General features: G+C 41.4%; 1 long non-coding RNA gene across 4 annotated transcripts in view; it reads right to left on the reverse strand.

Annotated features, from left to right (window-relative positions):
* LOC138224422 (uncharacterized) overlaps positions 1 to 17424 on the reverse strand; it is a 118170-nt gene that overhangs the window by 4670 nt on the left and 96076 nt on the right. The window contains exons 4-7 of one of the 4 annotated variants that reach the window (XR_011182910.1): positions 8403 to 8573; positions 5134 to 5234; positions 4561 to 4743; positions 2002 to 2856 (exon numbers count right to left, since the gene is read on the reverse strand). This is a non-coding gene — a long non-coding RNA (uncharacterized lncRNA). Of the gene's footprint in view, positions 1 to 2001; positions 2857 to 4560; positions 4744 to 5133; positions 5235 to 8402; positions 8574 to 17424 lie in introns of those variants that run through there. The other 3 variants (XR_011182911.1, XR_011182913.1, XR_011182912.1) reach the window with 3 other exon arrangements.

Raw genomic sequence — 17424 nt, forward strand, 5'->3', positions numbered from 1 at the left:
ACTTTGCTTGGGGTGAAGCATCAAGTTCAGTGGGCCCTGTCCAAAGGTATTGAGGTGCTAGACATCTTTTTGTTTGTTGATCAAGAAAAACTGGTACTCCAGAACGTGCTAAAACACGCAAGCGACAAAGGGTTTTCCTTCGAAAGAGCAAATTGGTTGGTTACTGTATGTTAATGTCACAGGCAAGTGAGCCTTCATGACACATTCCAGGCAACACAGAAGCGAGATGTTTCATTGGGTGGGGACCCTTTCTACCAGATATTAGTGATTAGTCTGTCCTTTATGTTCCTAGATAATGGACTTTCAGAACCTGCGGTAATTCGTACTGTTTCCCTAAACCCAGCAGCTCAGGTTCATGAGGAATAGCGACATCCAAGAAGGAGTATTTCAGTATAATAGGTTTTGGCTGAACCCGCCTGGTGAAGAGGTAGCTTCCTGGCCATTCCTGGATGAGGGAGGAGAGAATGAAGGGGCACCTGCAAAGGTGGAGATATGGTCGAGCTGGGATGAATGAAGACCAGCGAGAAGCGGCATGTGCAGGAGGTATACTGTACATATAGAGAAAGTCGGAGAATATTGTGATTAAAAACAGCTCGATAAGACTAGCTTGTCTCCCTCCTGAATTTGCAATTGATAGAATACATATGGTATACCAGCCTTGCAATAACATCTGATGCCTCAGTGCCCAGACTGGGCTTTAAGTTGCCCTCATTCTTTTCTGAGAGAATTCCTCCTGCTCATTCCTCACCGTGATCTCTCACCCCATTCTCAGGCCCAGGCGCTCTTGGCATGTTATCAGAAGGAGACCATCGTTAAAATCCCCATCCCAAACCTCAGAAATGAGTCCAATTCATCACACTGAGCAGGGCCTAGTCAGCACATCTGCGGAGCCTGCGGCATTGTCCCACATTGTGGAGCGTCGGCTCGGCCCTTATTTCTTCCTTTCACGAGGCAAAGGTTGAGACGTGCGAGCTGGGAAAAAGGGTTCGGAGAAGGAAAGCCTTGTTTTCAGGTCAGGCGTCTTTGGTGAATAAAGTCTTTTGATTTAATGGAAAATGGTGGTTCAAAGTCAATCAGCGTAATGTGACAATCATTATAAAGAAAGGGTACATCAAATTTGGGCTATTTTATCAGACTAATATTAGTGATAAAGAAAGCAATGAAGTAGCTGCGGTCTTAGGCAGTTTATGATCAGAGGAACCTATATGCCCGTAGATTCAGAGATCACAATATCTGCAGGTCAGCCATATCACACGTGGCAACAGAGCTCTGCGTGCCTGTTTTAGTTTGGTTCCTAGATAGAATACATTCAGCTGGAAATGAACATTTCATTGTTAGAAAGGCTTATTATTTTCATGGTTTTTCAGCGGTTTGCTCAAGGCAGGCAGGTAGAACTGGGCAAGTTGAGGGTCTGACCTCCTGCTGAATTCTTATTGTTGTTTAAAAACAGTGGGCCTACAGAAACATTGGGGGTGCATTTTTTAGATAAAAGCCTCTGGGGAAAAAAAACAAATGAAAATATAAAAATAAATTGAAATTCACGATTCTGTTTGATGGACAACCACAATGCCAAATATGTTTGAGAAAATTAGTGCATTCTTGACATATGTATATAACTGCATTGCATTAAGCTGAGGTTCTAACAAGTGAGAAAGTCCTGCTTCACCGAGTATCAGTAAGTAGTATAAATCACACTCTTTTGGGATAGAAAGTGCAGGTTTCTTCTTGTGAACGCTCTATGTTAAGGTATCCAGTGGAGGTCTACAAGTTCTGCCCGTGCCGACAAGTGTCAGAGGTCACATGAGCCGAAAACAGACGTGTGGATTTCTACTGGAGGACCAGCTGGAAGCAAGAAATGGAAAAAAGGGAAGTGGGTAAGTAGGGGCTCTGATAGGGAATTAATGTTGAATAAACAAGCCAGTAAGGGCCTGGCAGCACTATGGAAAGTGATATTTTCACAGACTAATTCCGATTGGATGAAGACAGGCTTTTGCACGATGGCTGCTCGTGGAGCTTGAGACCTACAAGACCAAGGGCTGACTCTCTTGTCCTTCGGTCCGAGACAGCTAATTGCTGGGACGAATCGAGTTAGCGAGGAGAGGAAGGAAAGGCACAGGGAAGCAGATGGGGTAAGGGTCAGCTCTCGGCAGATGTTGAAGTGTTTATTTGAGAGCCTGGGGAGCTCGGGCTCTAGCTGGGCCCAGGCTAGGAGAGGTCAGACCCATTGTCTGCGCTGCCTGAGCGAAGGCCCCGCTACCCCTCTCTTCCCCTGCCTGGATAGACGCTCTGCAAGTGGGCCGGGTGTCTCCCCCCTGCCGCCCCAGAGAGAGGGAGAGAGAAGGAGCCCTGTCGTTGAGGAAACATGCCTGCTGCCACAATAGCCACTGTGCCCATCCGTCATTCTGACACACAGTAGCACAAAAACACCCTCAGCCCCAGCAACGAGCGGAGAAGCAGTATGCTTTTGTCCTACTTTTTTTTGTACTTTTCTTCGTGTGTTTTTTTTTCTTGTGTCCTCTGTACCTCCCTCCCCTCCTTCCAAAACCCTCCCCACGTTACAAAAAGAGCGACTGGTCCTTTCTCTGGGCCCTTTCATGGGGAGGTGTGGCCTCTTCCATGTGCCCAGTCACCCCCTGCCTCTCCAGCACCAGCAAGCTCCTCTGTGTTCACCTGCTGCAGGCAGCACACATCCGCCCTGGAGGGCAGCCTTCTCCTCCCTCTCCTGGGCCCTTCCACAACATTCCTGACGGAAGGGGAACACAGATTCCTTGCATTTTCTGGTGTGCATTATTTTCATCTTCATTAAGAGCCGTTTGTTTTTCCTCCAGATATTTCTGAAACAAAATTGCTGCGATCCTAGAGAAAGAAGAAAACTGCTGATTTAGCTATAGAGAACAGGGTGCATGCAGATGTCCTGAATTTGGGCCTCTCAGTGATTACTGAAAGCAGCTCTTATTAATGGGCATTACATACAGAAACGTTTTATATTTAGCACTGCAGACATACGAACACTGTGGTCTACAAATGTGGAAAGATTAGAAAATTAAGAACATTGCTCAGGCAAGGATAGATTGATACCCTTACCTGTTACACAGTTAAAGGAACCTTATGAAGACTGAAAGAAACCAAATGAATCAGTACCTAACAAATATCATAGTGATTAATTTCCTTCCACCACCTTCTGTTTCACCTGAATAACATTATATTCAAGTGCACACAGTACTTTTTCTAATATTCAATTCACGAGTGGCAAAGACAATATTTCTTCAGTATGCGTTTGTCAGTGTCTACTGTAGCAATGTTCCTGGCTCTTTTGTTATGACTTAATACTCTGTATGCTCTACAAAATATTGTCCTGAATATCTGGTATCTTTTCCACACTTTCTAGAAGCAAAAAGCTTAATTCTTTTGCAATCACATATTAGATTATATTAAAGGTCACACTCATTTGGATTTTTTGGTCCCGAGGTAGACTTTAAGCAGTCCACTGTGACTAAATGAATAAAGAATATTTTCTACTCTCCATGCCTAAGTAAAGAACGATAGCTTTCAACAGGTAGCTCCTTGGAGGTGATGTATTACAGGTGCATACTGTGGGTTCAGAAAGTATTCTGAATGATGATATTCAAAACAGCTCACATCTCATTATTTTCTTTCACCTGTCTAAGCCATCCAGACCATATAGCAAGTACTCAGAATCCTCAAGGGCACTGGCAAAGCCGACCTATTAAACTTCTTTAGAATCCACACACAGGAACGGGAGAACACCAGTGGATTCAATGAGGAAGCATGTTTAAAATGAGACAAAGTAAAAACACCTTTTTCACACAAAGCTATTCAGCCATGCAGTTCACACTCAAACCCTGGCTCCTTTCAAGAAACGATGTGGTCATCGTGTCAATTAGCTTCAAGCCACCAAACAAGCTTAACAAACTGAATCTCACCTCGTTTTTCTTCTAAAAAAGATAGCTGCTAATCCCAGGCTTATTGATGCTACAGGGCCAGTCAGTGAGTTGAGATATCAATGCTCAGGAGAAACCTCTGTTCACAAGTCTGCAGTTGCATCTCTGTTCCTCCTCACCTGCCATTCTCCCTGTCCCTGTAGAGTCCCTAGCATTTCATTCATAGCTGCAGCGATCAAAGCTGAACTCAGCCCCTGCTATGCTGTATAATCACAGCCCCTACAATGCTTGAATAGCAGACTTTTTTTGTGGTGGCCTTTTAGGGAAAATGCTTTTCAGAAAATGCATGCTTTTCCTAAGCAAACGAACACCCTTCTGTACACACAACTCTTCACTGTGTCTGTTGCCGTTAAACACCAGAGCACTATGGCTTTGTCTCGATGATGCGCCCCCCCCCCGGCTGCACTGCTGAAACACAGTGGGCACCTCAATACGCATCGTGCTGGCCTTGCTCCAGGCCAATCAAACCTGTGCCACAAGTAGAAAAAGATCTGACCTCGGATGATGTTTTTTTTCTTATCTAGAAAGCCCTTAGGGTAGCACTCATTGCCCAAATAAGCCAGCTACAATGGGGATGAAAGAAGAAAAGTACCCTTACACATTAGCCACAACAATGGTTGAATTTTTTGGGCCTGTCTGATTGGCTGCCGGAGAAATCCCATTTGGGCTTTTTCACAGACGGCCTTGGTCCGCTCTCCAGCACTGATGATTAAGCTTTCTTCAGGATTTTCATGGTTGTCTTTTCCAGCTGCAGCTGTCCTCTGGGTAAATGATACAGCCCCTTCCAGATTAAAAACCAGCATTTATGAGGCTTGGGTTAGGGTTAGTAGGGGGGTTGGGAGGGGGCAGTAATCGGATTCCTGCATTATTCATCACAACCAAGCATGACGCCAGTGATTTACTAACATTATTAGAAGGAGGTTATCTGTTTTATTCCTTTATTCTCTCTCTCTCATTCTTTCTGGTCTTTGTTTTCTCTCCTTCCTCTTCGATGTTTGTTCTACGGCTTGGGCCCCGCATTAAAAAGCAGGTTTTAAGAGTGAGAGGTCAGTGGCTTGAGTAAAATCTCCTCCCACTGGCACTATCAGTATTAGTGTTCCTTCTTTGCACACGAGCACGCGGTCCTGCCAACACAAACACGGGGTAGCTTCCAGGCTTTTTCAAAACTTACTTGCGAGAGAAGAAAAACATCCAGGGGCTTTCTCCCAGATTGTGGATTTCCCATGTGAAAATGTTCTGGAGTGATCTTGGGATTCTGCGTGCAATTGAAAACTGAAAAAAAAGTTGCATATTTTAAACAAAAGAAGAATATAACCGCACTCAAATGCACATAAGGATTTAACTTATTAACATATTAACATAACATGTATTTGAGCTTTTTTGTGTGAGTTTCTGCATAACGTCATTGACATTGCAGAGTCGGTGAGAGATCTGAAAAAGTTCCGATTCAATTTCATTTTCTATTACAGGGACGTTTACACAAGCTGTTAAACACCTGACGTTGTGGAATCCCTTTTCTGAAAACATGTGGGAATTTGATCAGTCAAAAATGACCAAATTATTTTTGAAGAAAAACATTACATCTAAGCAAAGTGCAGAGATCAAGTCAAGCTCCTGGGATATCTCTAAATCCGTTAAGAGTCTCAGATTTCATTGCACCTGTAGATGCTTCAGTCTTCAGATTTAAGACTGGCGTTCCACCAGCAAATATCACCATGAGACCATTGAAAGAATGGTTTAGACCTGCTGCAGAGGATCTAGAGGACCACCTTGCTTAAAGACTCATCTACTGTGTACTGTGCACTTCACACACAGTCTCCTGTGACGTGTTGGCTTCAGCCAATGTATTAGAATGAATTAAGTGCCCTGTGTAAACAACCATTAATGGTGGTCACTAGCTTTGGTTGGTAGCAGCTGACTTGTTAACACTTGACACCTAAACAGGGAGTCAATCTTTGCACATGAAGATAAATTTAAAGTGCACGGTCATAATCCTATTTAATTGTGCTGCAAGTTCCAATTAGCAAGCACCAGCCCTCTCTAGCACCAGACTGTTTTCAGCAACCTGGCAAGCCACAGGAGACTGCCTGATTTTTCTAGTTATCTAACAAGCCCGACAAACCCAGTTGCACAGTTGAGTGCTGCTGCACGGAGAGTTCCAGTCTGCTTATTACATTTCTCAGTTTCAACACAGTGATCTCAGAGCTACTGCATGCCGAGGGGCATTGAACTGCTAAGCCACTGGGTCTCTTCGGCAGCGTACGCTAAACAGCGTCCCCTTGTGGCCACCTGTCAGGAAAGGGTACATTGTTGTATAAAGTCTGGAGGCCTTCACTAATTTTTTCTTAGTGGAACGCAGCCTTCAAAACAGACCAAAGAGCAAGTATTGACTCTAAGTAACAAATAAATAGAACAGTCATACTGACAGACTGTTCCAAGCAATTGTATACAGAGAAGAATGGAGCAACAGTCATTTCTAAAGAGTGATGTACCTTTCAAATGTGAATATGATCATGTTGGATACATGGCGCTAGGTATCAAACAATTCAGGATATTTTTTGGATCCTTGTTTTAGAAGATAAAAACTCTGCTAAAAAGCAACAGAATATTTACATTATTAATCACACTTCATGGTCAATTTAGCTGAGTGTAAGAGACCCTGCAGTTTTGAAACAGGCCTCTGCTTTTCGTGATGCTATTTCATTGGACCACATAACTCGAGCAGACCCGCGCTGAAGTCATGAATGGAATAAATAAAAAAATGCAAAAAAATATTGTTAACCCTTCTTCTCTGTGTGCTGGTTTCTCCCCCACCCCCTCACCACCACGCGGCACATTCAGTGGAAAAAGGAACCCAGTCCATCATTGAAAATGTATTTTGTCAGGGTCAGAAGCAGCACAGGTGTTCACTGAACTGGAATGCCACATTGGAAGCTGGTTGCTAGGCAAACCTCAGAGGCTGTAACAGGCACAGTTGGAGATGCTGACTACAATGGATTAAGGCCCATTGGTCTGATGATAATAAATGACCACCACAGTAAGAGGCAAGGCAGGGCCATCTGTGACCCTGATGGGCCTGGGAGCCCTACTTGAACTCCGAACGATTGGTTTGCAACACTTCCAGGCCCTCTCAGTTAAGTTCCATGTGTTGCAGCTCTCCAGTGGTGTTCTGTGCTTGAGTCAGCAAGAAAGAGTTGGATTGGGGAACCCGTCTGGACCAGCCGAGCTGAGAAGCTGCTGGAGTCAGACTTCTCTTGCTAAAGTCCATATTCTTTCAATTTCCTTAGCTTTCCATAGCACTTTAAATGACCACCTGCCATTGCTCTTCAACTTAATAGAAACATAATTTCTGAAGCAGAAAAGAACTGCAGTTTTTTTTTATATGAGACGAAATTGGATCCCACAATGCTAATGAAATGTATAAAGTAATACATAAGCTTACTTGTTATTGAACTCCGGATACCTGTGCTTTTTAATTTGAATTGTCTATTTAAAAAGGTACATACAGTAGTTCTTAAGGAACATTTAGAGGTTGTAAAACTCTCCATACTCCTATAACTAAAATCCATTAACATCTACTTTCTAAAGGCACCACAAGCAACAAATGGATCATCAAGAGCAAAAAAAAAAATCCCTATTCTGATATACATGTGTATAATGCTGATAATTATTTCTCCCTGTTTATGTTTCTGCATACAGGTTCAGTACTTTTTATTCCTGGCTCTGCCATATAGATGATCAGTAAGCAAGTTCACTAAAGACCAGTACATCAGTACATGGGAAAGATCACATGCCCATACAGTAGGACAGTAGGACAGATCTGAGACTTTATGCTGGCTATCAACTATAAGACCCTGACACGAACACTGAGCCTCAACATGAATCAACATATTATCTAGACCAGCCCTTGGCAAACACTATTACATTAAACGTCTTTTCACTGGCTGCCCTTCATTCAACTGGTTTGCCCAAGTCCACAGTAGAGCTGGGCAGGAGTGAGGACTTCTTTATGACATGAAGAGGAACAGCAGTGACAGGATCTGGCCACACGGAGGGGGGCGTGTGTGCGTGAGGGGAAGGGGAGGGGGCCCTGGCTCAGAGGCGGGGAGAGACAGGTGAAAGTTTAAGATCCGGAGCAGTCTGGGCCTCCTCAGCTGAGCCACACCGCTGTGGCTTGGACAGGTTTGGAAATCCCGCCAGACAAATCAGACTGCTCTGCTGTCTCTGGCAATCACAATCATGCTCTGGACATCTGCGGGAGGAATTATTTGGAGAACAGGAGGAAGCCTGTTGGTAACAGGTGTTTTTAATATGGCATTTTGTTTTTACCGACAACACAGTATACAGCATACCGACTCTACAGCTCACTGAGTATTGTCTCAATCTACCTTCTCCCATGACACCTGTCTTCACTGTCTGCTTTCTACCTGTGATATCTACCTCACATCCTGTTTGAGATCCTGGTGGGCACCTATCTCTCCCTTCATCACTCTGCTCCTTAAGATCTCCAGGCCCTTCTCTCGCCTCATTGCCTCTCATCCTCTCTGCTCATTTTCCACACCTTGACATGATTCTTGTCTGTCCAGCTGATGGTGCTGCTCATTCTGCTCCCTGTGGTGGAACCAGATATTCAGAAACACCAGGACTGCTCTGACTCAGACTGCCTTCCAAAGTCTCATCAAGACCAGCTCAGGGTGTAACTTCAGGGCTCAGAAATCATCCCTGAATTTGCTGGCACTTGAATGGTCTACCCTTATTATGTGATGTGTTTTAAGTTTTATACCACTGCAATCTGCAAGTCTATCCATCCATCCATTTGCCTACTGTTTCATCCAAATCAGGGTTTCAGAGCAGGGTTGCAACAGGCTCAAGGCAGGGTACACCCTGGATGAGACGCCAATCCATCAGAAGGCAGGAAGACACAAACAGAGACACGCTCACACTCACGCAGGACCAATTTTCCCTGAAGCCAGTTATCCTACCAGTATGTCTTTGGGCTGTGGGAGGAAACTGGAGCATCTGGAGGAAACCAGCGCAAACACAGGGAGAGCACACAAACTCCACACAGATAGCAACCCAGGGCCCCACTGCAGCAAGGCAGCAATGCTAATCACTAAGCCACCTCACCACCACCACTATATAGGTTTTGCGTTATTAATATTCTAGACTAGCATTTCACACCTTCCACAGTGCAGCACATTAATTAATTAGTAGTTAATTAAAGAATAAAGCTTTTGAAAGTGTACAGCAAAGCAAGTCAGCAGTTCTAAGCATTTTAAATAAAACACAACTAAATGTAGTCTAAGCATCTCAACCCCAGATACTGTATTTTACTATATACCAGTCCTTCTCCTCTTTTTGACTGTGGCCCTGATTTCCAAGCTTTTCTTTTGTAATAAAGAATGAAACAGTAAAGATAAATTAAACCGTTATCTGTAATATAGAACTGAGTTTTTTTATGCAAAAAAAGTTTTTTTTGCCAACATTTTATATTGTGCTGAGAATGCAAGACAATATAAAAAGGTTTTTTTTTGGAAAGGGGAGGCATTCTATATATAAAAACTGTGTTTCAAACTCCCATGGTATTCTTCTGCTGAATCAGGTGTACCCTGGGTGTTTGAAATAGTACCATGGCTGATTTATATGTGGGTCACCAATATCTTTACAAAAAAGAAACTGGATATATTTGCTTGGTTCCTCTAAGCAAGAAAAACGTGAAGAGACACCTAAGAACTGGATAAATGTAGTTCAATCTGGGCTGAATAGACCAGATCAAACAGACATGTTCAAACTTGGCATTTGAGTATTTCAGTTTGTTTTGTGTTTTCACAATCAGTAAACAGGAGCCAGTCATTTTCTCTTCTGTTTTGTATTGGGTGCAAATGTGCAGGTTTAAAGCGATGTTTATCTCTTCCTTAACAGTTTCATCTATCTGGGACACAAAACAACGGTACATATAAAACTCTTGGAGGCATGAATATATTTTTTTTAAATAGCTAATATTACTTTAACTCTTCGTCTGTTCAACCAGGTGGCAGGGACTTGTGCACCACAGGGCTCTGTTGTTCTTTATGAGAAAACACAAATTCCTTTTTTTACTTTTGTTCAGTGAAGTGTCAGCTGAAGAAGTCTGCAGTTATTTCTGAATTCTGTTGCATTGAGTGACAGTATAAGGGTTTAAGTTAAGTGTGAAAACCTTGTGAGGTAGTTTATGTACAGATGGAAGGACCATATTCACTGGGACTCTTTGATACGAGAGTGGAATTTTCTCATTACCACGAATGGAAAGGACTTTTCAGTGTTACTTTCTTGGCAAATTGAAAGCTTCTGCTTGATTTTCCAAAAGAGAAATATTAAGCACAATGTAGTTCAGGTGGGTAGCTGCGTCAGCATGCGTAGGCGGCAAAGGAACAAGTTATAGGTTTATTCCATGCTGAAAAAAGAAGCTCCTTTATCCAATTCAGGGTACGGGGGAGCCAGAGCCTGTTCCATCAAGCAATGGGTGCAGGGCCGAATACACCCTGGACAGGACACCAGTTCATCTTAGGGCACACTCAGACACAGACATGCACGCACTCACACGAGGGTCAGTTTTCCCAGAAACCAATTAAACTGCTGGTATGTCTTTGGTCTGTGGGAGGAAACCCACATGAACATGGGCAGAACATACAAAATCCCCTCAGATTGCACCACTCGTCTGGAATTAAACCCAGGGCCCCAGCACTGTGCCACCCAAATACTATACTTTCTGTGTCTCCTTTCTGGAACATCTGTTAATCGTGTCTGGCGCTGACTGGGTCCGTTTCTGTGTTTTATCAGAACACCCCCCTCCCACTGCGAATGTGCCACCGTTTGCTTCTGCACAAACCCAGGTGTGTACGTATTGCTGTGTGTAAACAAAACTAGTCTGCTTTTATCGGAAAATTAAAATATAAAAAGCACTGGCAGACTCTCTGAAGTGTGCTGCATGAGTCTGGCCCCTCCTTGAAAGACCCCGCAGAAGGCCGATTCAGATAAGGCCACTAGTCTGAACTAATAAATACCTTTAACGCAAGGCAGTAATGGTTTTGTATTAACATGAATTAGCTGGTAAAACAATGGCTTCCCTGTATTTCATGCCAAAAACATATTTATTAAAAGAAAAGCTTGAATGACCTTTGTATGATGCCTACCATTTCCTGGTTAGAAGTTATTGTAGCTGTTTTTTTCCAACCTGTTCCTTTATAGCTGTGGAGGCATTGTCTTTATATGACAAATGTTCTCATTTTGCCCCTCATATCCTCCAGCAGTGGCCTTTTCTGAATAAAACAATGCTGCCCATCATGGATTCTCTGTTGTTCTCTGTGACCCACACACGATTCAAAGGAGAAACACACCAGGTTTCTGATTCTCAGGGAACCAGTACTGTCAAGCAACTTTCCACCCCCAGAACAAGCAGACATAAGGAAACACATTGGTCCTGTAACTCTGTAGCCCCAGAGAAGCTGCTGGGGTCAGGCTGTGAACTCTCAACCTTTTAGACAGTCAGAGGTGGTCATTAAGATATCAGTATAATTATCTCCACCAAACAAATCACTTCTGGAGAAGCACTGAAGCACAACCAGATGACCCCTCAGACTCTAGCAGATCAAATCCCACTCTCCTCCTGGCTTTAAGATCCTTAATAATATGTGCCCCTCTTCTGTCCCACCTCTGACATAGACCACCAGCTCTTTTTTGGAAAACAGCCTTTTGCTCACAACAAAAGGGTCTCTCTGACCAAAGACAAGGGGGCAAGGAAGAACAGTAGGCTCATCCTCCAAATCTCAGTGGTACAGGCTAGAGAAAGTAAATCCTCAATTTAGGGCCTTAAACCACAACCTCTTTAGTAGATTAGCAAGTCTGGTTTAGTTATCTCAGTATGCTTGACCACAGATCCCCACTCACATAAATCAAAACTTCCACAGGCTTCCCAAACCTGTTTTCGACGTAACCAACAGAAGATGCAATACACTAGCCAAAGAGAGCATCTTCCAGCAGAATTGATCAGTTTTCTACAGCAGCCACCAAACCAATCACACCAATCTCACACGACACACATGTGTCAAAACAAAATTTCAGCACATGGCATCTTTATTAAGAAATATGGTCAAAGAGAAAACGAAGCAACAATAGACACGGGAAAGAAGAAACATCATCTCATTCATGCCCCATTTATCAGATAAATTGCAAAAAGGAATTTTGATACACTACTTTATGAGACATAGGTTATTTTATATCCAGTCTCCAAACAGAAATGTTTTAGAAATGCATGGTAAAAAGGGAGTAGCATATCAAGTATAAGGTATAGAAAATTTTTTTTCAATTTTTCAATTGTAAAATACAGTAAGAAGTGGAAACAGATGCAATAATAATATTAATAAAGAGAGTATAAAATGAAAAATCTGTATGACTAAAAATGTGCAGTTACGTAATATTCACATCATTTATAATTGTGTAGAACATACATGCTGCTTACTGATAACTTTTATATACAAAACTATAACAACTCTTCATAGGACGCATGGTAGCTTGGACGCTGAAGCTGAATCTTGAAGCTGAATAAACTCATTCTAGTTTCTTCAAGATGACAAGGAGATTTCTGAAGATAATGCCAAACTGCTCATAACTACATCTTTTATGTTCTGTTTGCCTTGGGTGTAACTTGGACAGTGATAATAAACTATTGTCAGTACACAGGACTCACGAGTGGTGAAGCAATCTCTTTTGGAATTAGATTGAGAAATGACAGAAGCGCAGCCAACTGGTTTTAACCAGGAAAGTCAAGATCCATAACATGATAACCTGAGCTGTTTTGTGGTGGGTTAATTTTTAATACCAATCAAGAAAGACATTTTGTTTTGTCTTCAGAACTCTGAGTCGCGTGGGGAAGTGGAAGGAGGTGAGCAAACATAAAAAGAAGCAATAAAAAGAAGAATTTTCAAAAAAATTAAAAGTGGTATATATATGCCGGATTTGTGCAATTATTGTGTTTGAAATAGAAATAAACAAAAACATCTGCTGAAAAACCTGTTATGCAGTTCAAAATAAAATAAAAATGTGTGCCTAAGTCTGTCTTTGATCTAAGAAGGTACTTTACTGAACAAGATGAGATCAAATTAACTTTAAATTACTAACTAGTAGCAGCACAGTCTTAGGCTTTCAGTAATCCTAGACTAAAAAATCAAATCTAAAACTCAGGAATTTTTCCTCGATGCAGATTTGCCCTTACCAGAGCTCTAGCTCAAACAAATCCCACATTTGGGTGCTCGCTTCAGAAAGCTGAAGCAAGAAGGAGACGCTAAACCAGCCACTTGGCTTGATAAATCATGAATTCTGCACTCAACAAGGAGGTGAAATTCTTGGGGCTGTGATGTCAAGGATGTCGGATCACTCCAATAGCTGTCCACCCATCTTCTGACAACTTTATCAGAAAGCAATGGGCACAAGGCAGGATACACCTTGGACAGGACACCAGTCCATCGCAGGGCACACACAGACACACACAAATAAACACCCACACCAGGCCAGTGTTCCCAGAAGCCAGAAGCCATAACTTACCAGCATGTCTTTAGGCTGTGGGAGGAAACGAGAGCACCCAGAGGAAACCCATGCAAATACAGGGAAAACGAATAAATCCCAAGCAGATAGCAGCCCGTGAATTGAACCCAGGTCCCCAGCGATGCTTACCACTGCACCAACATGCTGCCCACTCTAATAACAACCAAATTAAAAAATGATTATAGGTGATTCATAACTAAGCGTCTCTGATTGTCTTGTGACATTCAACATCCTGTGCCCAGTCTCTGATAAACTTACAACTGTCTCGTTTAAAACATGAAACATCACTTCTACTCAATCATAAGTCATTCTCCCAGGTACCAAAAAGAAGGAAGGAAAATGGGCCTGACTGAAATTTTGCTTTGGACTTGGAGATGAGATGGCTTTTCATGTTTTAAAGCAGTCTCAGCTTAGACTAATACTCCTTCAAAAATGCTTCATTTTTAAAAATTAAATAAAAGAGAAAAGCAAAAATCAATAAATCACAAAATGCCAGCAGAGGGAAATGAAATTATATCAAATGTCAGTAAGAACTTCAGTTATCGACAGGTTATCCTACTAGGCTATTTTGTTGTTTTTAAAACGTTACTGCAACTTGTTTTTCTATGGTCTCTAATGCTTGGGTATTTTAATTTGTTCAAGGTTTTTGACCTTTACTGTAATGAAAAGAGCCTTGTCCTCAATATTCCATTTCAAATAAATACTTGAATGTTGATAAGAGCAAAGCACCACTGCTTATTCTGTATGTGCTGCAGTAGAAATTTTTACAGGAAAACAACAATTGTCATTATCTAGACAACATGAATAACAGATGAAAAAAGCATATATATAGGCAAAAAGGTAGAACGCAAATCAAGATACATGTTAAAACTATACAAATCACTACAAAGATCTCATTTATAATGCTGGTCTGTTTTTGTCAAAGCCTTACACAACGAGTACTACACTGAAAACAGATAAAAAAATATTCACGCAAATCTGTAATCTCATAAGAATAAACATTTATGTTTTTTTATGTAAACATGAAGAAAAAAAGATTTATTCAAGATCTAATATAAAGCACAGACATGGAGTTCAGTAATTTAAAGCTCAGACTGGGTGCAATTAAAACAGACAATAGGAGGAGCTTAATGCACAAAAAGTGATGGGAGTCTGGATCATACTGCCTGGCCAATCAAACTGTAGACGCTGGAATCCTTAAAGACAGATGAGATTTCCCCAACAATTAGTTCCTAGAATTCTCTAGGTAATCTGGGTGATTTTACTGTAACCAGTACAGACTTGTTTTGCAATGGGCAGCAAGAAGTAGCTACTACATTTCTAATCAATTGGCCAGTCCTTGAAATAAAATAATGGTTCATGTTCATTTGCAGTGGTTCATGTATCAAGACACAAGCAACTATGTCAACACCTCGGTTTTGATAAACCCTCTTTTACCTGTTAGTTCAATCACATAAATCACATTTCACACAGGTGTTCAGACCTGGGTTTTGGCAGCCTGATTCACAGATCCTGCCAGCATTAAACTACACACCTGTGTCAGGAGTGACTCACCTCAGAATGTGGCTCCTGATTCAAACCAGGTTAAGAGAGGTAAAGTCCTGGGTGCCCATAGGTAGTGCACATGACCAAAAGCCAGGCCATGTTGCAGGTTTAACTTTCTCTAAGACCTGGCAGTCCACTGTCTTAGGTGTAAGACACAGTACTGCATGGGTGTCATGGTGGCATGCAGAACCATCTGATCTCACTGACATTAGAACCAAGGATTAACTCTACAGCAGTTTGAATGAAATCTGCACCAAACTTGTCTTAGAAAAGGAGGCTCCCGCCTCCTCCCCTTTCCCAGCTTTTGTTCTCCTATGCTATTTAGTCTTTGCTGTCTTCCCTGTCTTTCTCGCACTTGAAGAAGGCTCCACAGCCGAAACATTGTGTTTTCTTTCGTCTCTTTCCAGCAGGAATAAACCCGATACCTGTTCCTTTGCAGCCCACGCAGGCTGGCGCAACTACCGACCTGAACTATGTCCTAGAGATTGGCCAAACAGTAGTCATGTGAGCACGTCTTCTACCAGGTTATTTTACCTGCAAGCTGCACACTTGCTTCTTCAAACAGAAAAATTAAAATGCTATGAAAGCACTGGGCTGTGAACAAGGTACCGGTAAGGTACTGGTATGAACCAGGTGGAGCAAGGTGGTGTAAAAAGGACTTTGAAAGTCTGAACTAGGTAATGCTCAAGATCTCTTATCTAATAACATAAGAAAAGTTACACACAAGAGGAATCCATTAGCCCTTCGAACTCTTTTGGTTACAAGTAGCTAATTATCCCACAACTACATCCAGCCTTTTCTTGAGAGAGGTCATCATTGTCAACATAGCTTGTTCCCAACTCCCAGAACCCTAAGTGTCAAAAAAGTGCTCAATTTTCAAAGAACCATACTTTACAACCATGGCTTCTGGTGTTTCACTGATTCTGAGGAACCTCACTGGGTTGACTTTGTTGTTGCCTTTGACGAGTTTGAATGTTTGGATCAGGAACCCAGTTCTCTGTTCGTGGTTTAAAAGATCGAGCTGAATTAGTCTGTCTGGGCAGGACATTCCCCTGAGTGCAGGTATGTTGTTGTTATTCTCTTTATTGACTCTAGAGCTGCAATTTTTTCTTATTTGATGACCATACTTGCACTCAACATTCTAAATTAGGTGTTACTGATGTATTGTGCAGTTTTTACTTGATTTCAATTTTGCGTTCTTATGGATGTGCTACACTTTTTAGGGCACTATATGTTTATACATTATGTGCCTTTGAAATTGAAAGTGATGTTTCAACAGTAGACATGTGAGTCATACTCTAAGTAGCCTCTTGAAGTTCAGTCTTTCACATCTTGCTAACTACCTGTAATTCTCTTCTTTTGTCTACATTAAATGCCATCTGCAGTTTGCCCAATCTTGTATTTTCTCGAAGTCTTTGTGAATTTTCTTTTCTGCTTCTACAGTATTCCTTAATCTTCCTATTTTAATATTAAATGCAAACGTGACTGGTTTACTTAAAATTTAAGTCTTTTATAGACATTTCGCAGAGCAGTAGTCATAATGCAGAATTGTGTGATACTACACAAAATTCAGTATATCTTCCTTTTTGAGCTTTCATCTCTTATCTGTACTCTGTGTTCATCTAGTTACTATAGTAGTTCTCAAAATTACAAAAACACATTGTCTTAAATTCCTATCATCTGTAATTTTAGAATTACATTTTTATCAAACGTTTTCTTAAAGTACAGATATACAACATCATATGCTCTAATTGCACCCATTACAGCTGTTGCTCTATCAAAAAAGTCTCTCAACTTAGTTATGCAAGAACTTGGTTTTTCAAATCCATATTGGATTTCCACTAAAATCCTATTGGCATACAGATTATCCTCTAGGTCAGTTCTAATGACCATTTCCATAATCTTACATGCAACAGAGACAAGCCTGACTAGTCTATAACAGTTCAGTTTTGTCACGCTTCTTATGTATGTGTACTATTTTAGCAGTTGTACAGTCAATGGTCACAACCTTGACTTCAGTGACTGTTGAAAGAGTTTTGATCATTTGGATAATTAAGAGTAATAAGAGAATATGATTTTTTGCTATCTTAAGAACAACTAGTAGAATTCCAAAAGACTTGTTTATCTATAGCGCTCCTAATTCCTGTAACACTACTGCATCTTTTATGTTAATATTTTAAATATTGTCTCTCCTCAGCCTGAGGCACATTGTTGATTTTTTCCTTGGTAAATACTTGAATGACATCTAAATCTATCTAAATGTTTTCTATTGATATCTACATTCATTAGCCAATTCAAACCTCAAATTTAGCGTCATAATCTCTTAATTAAATTCTGC

Source organism: Lepisosteus oculatus, chromosome 21 (assembly GCF_040954835.1).
Source record: "Lepisosteus oculatus isolate fLepOcu1 chromosome 21, fLepOcu1.hap2, whole genome shotgun sequence".
NCBI lineage: Eukaryota > Metazoa > Chordata > Actinopteri > Semionotiformes > Lepisosteidae > Lepisosteus > Lepisosteus oculatus.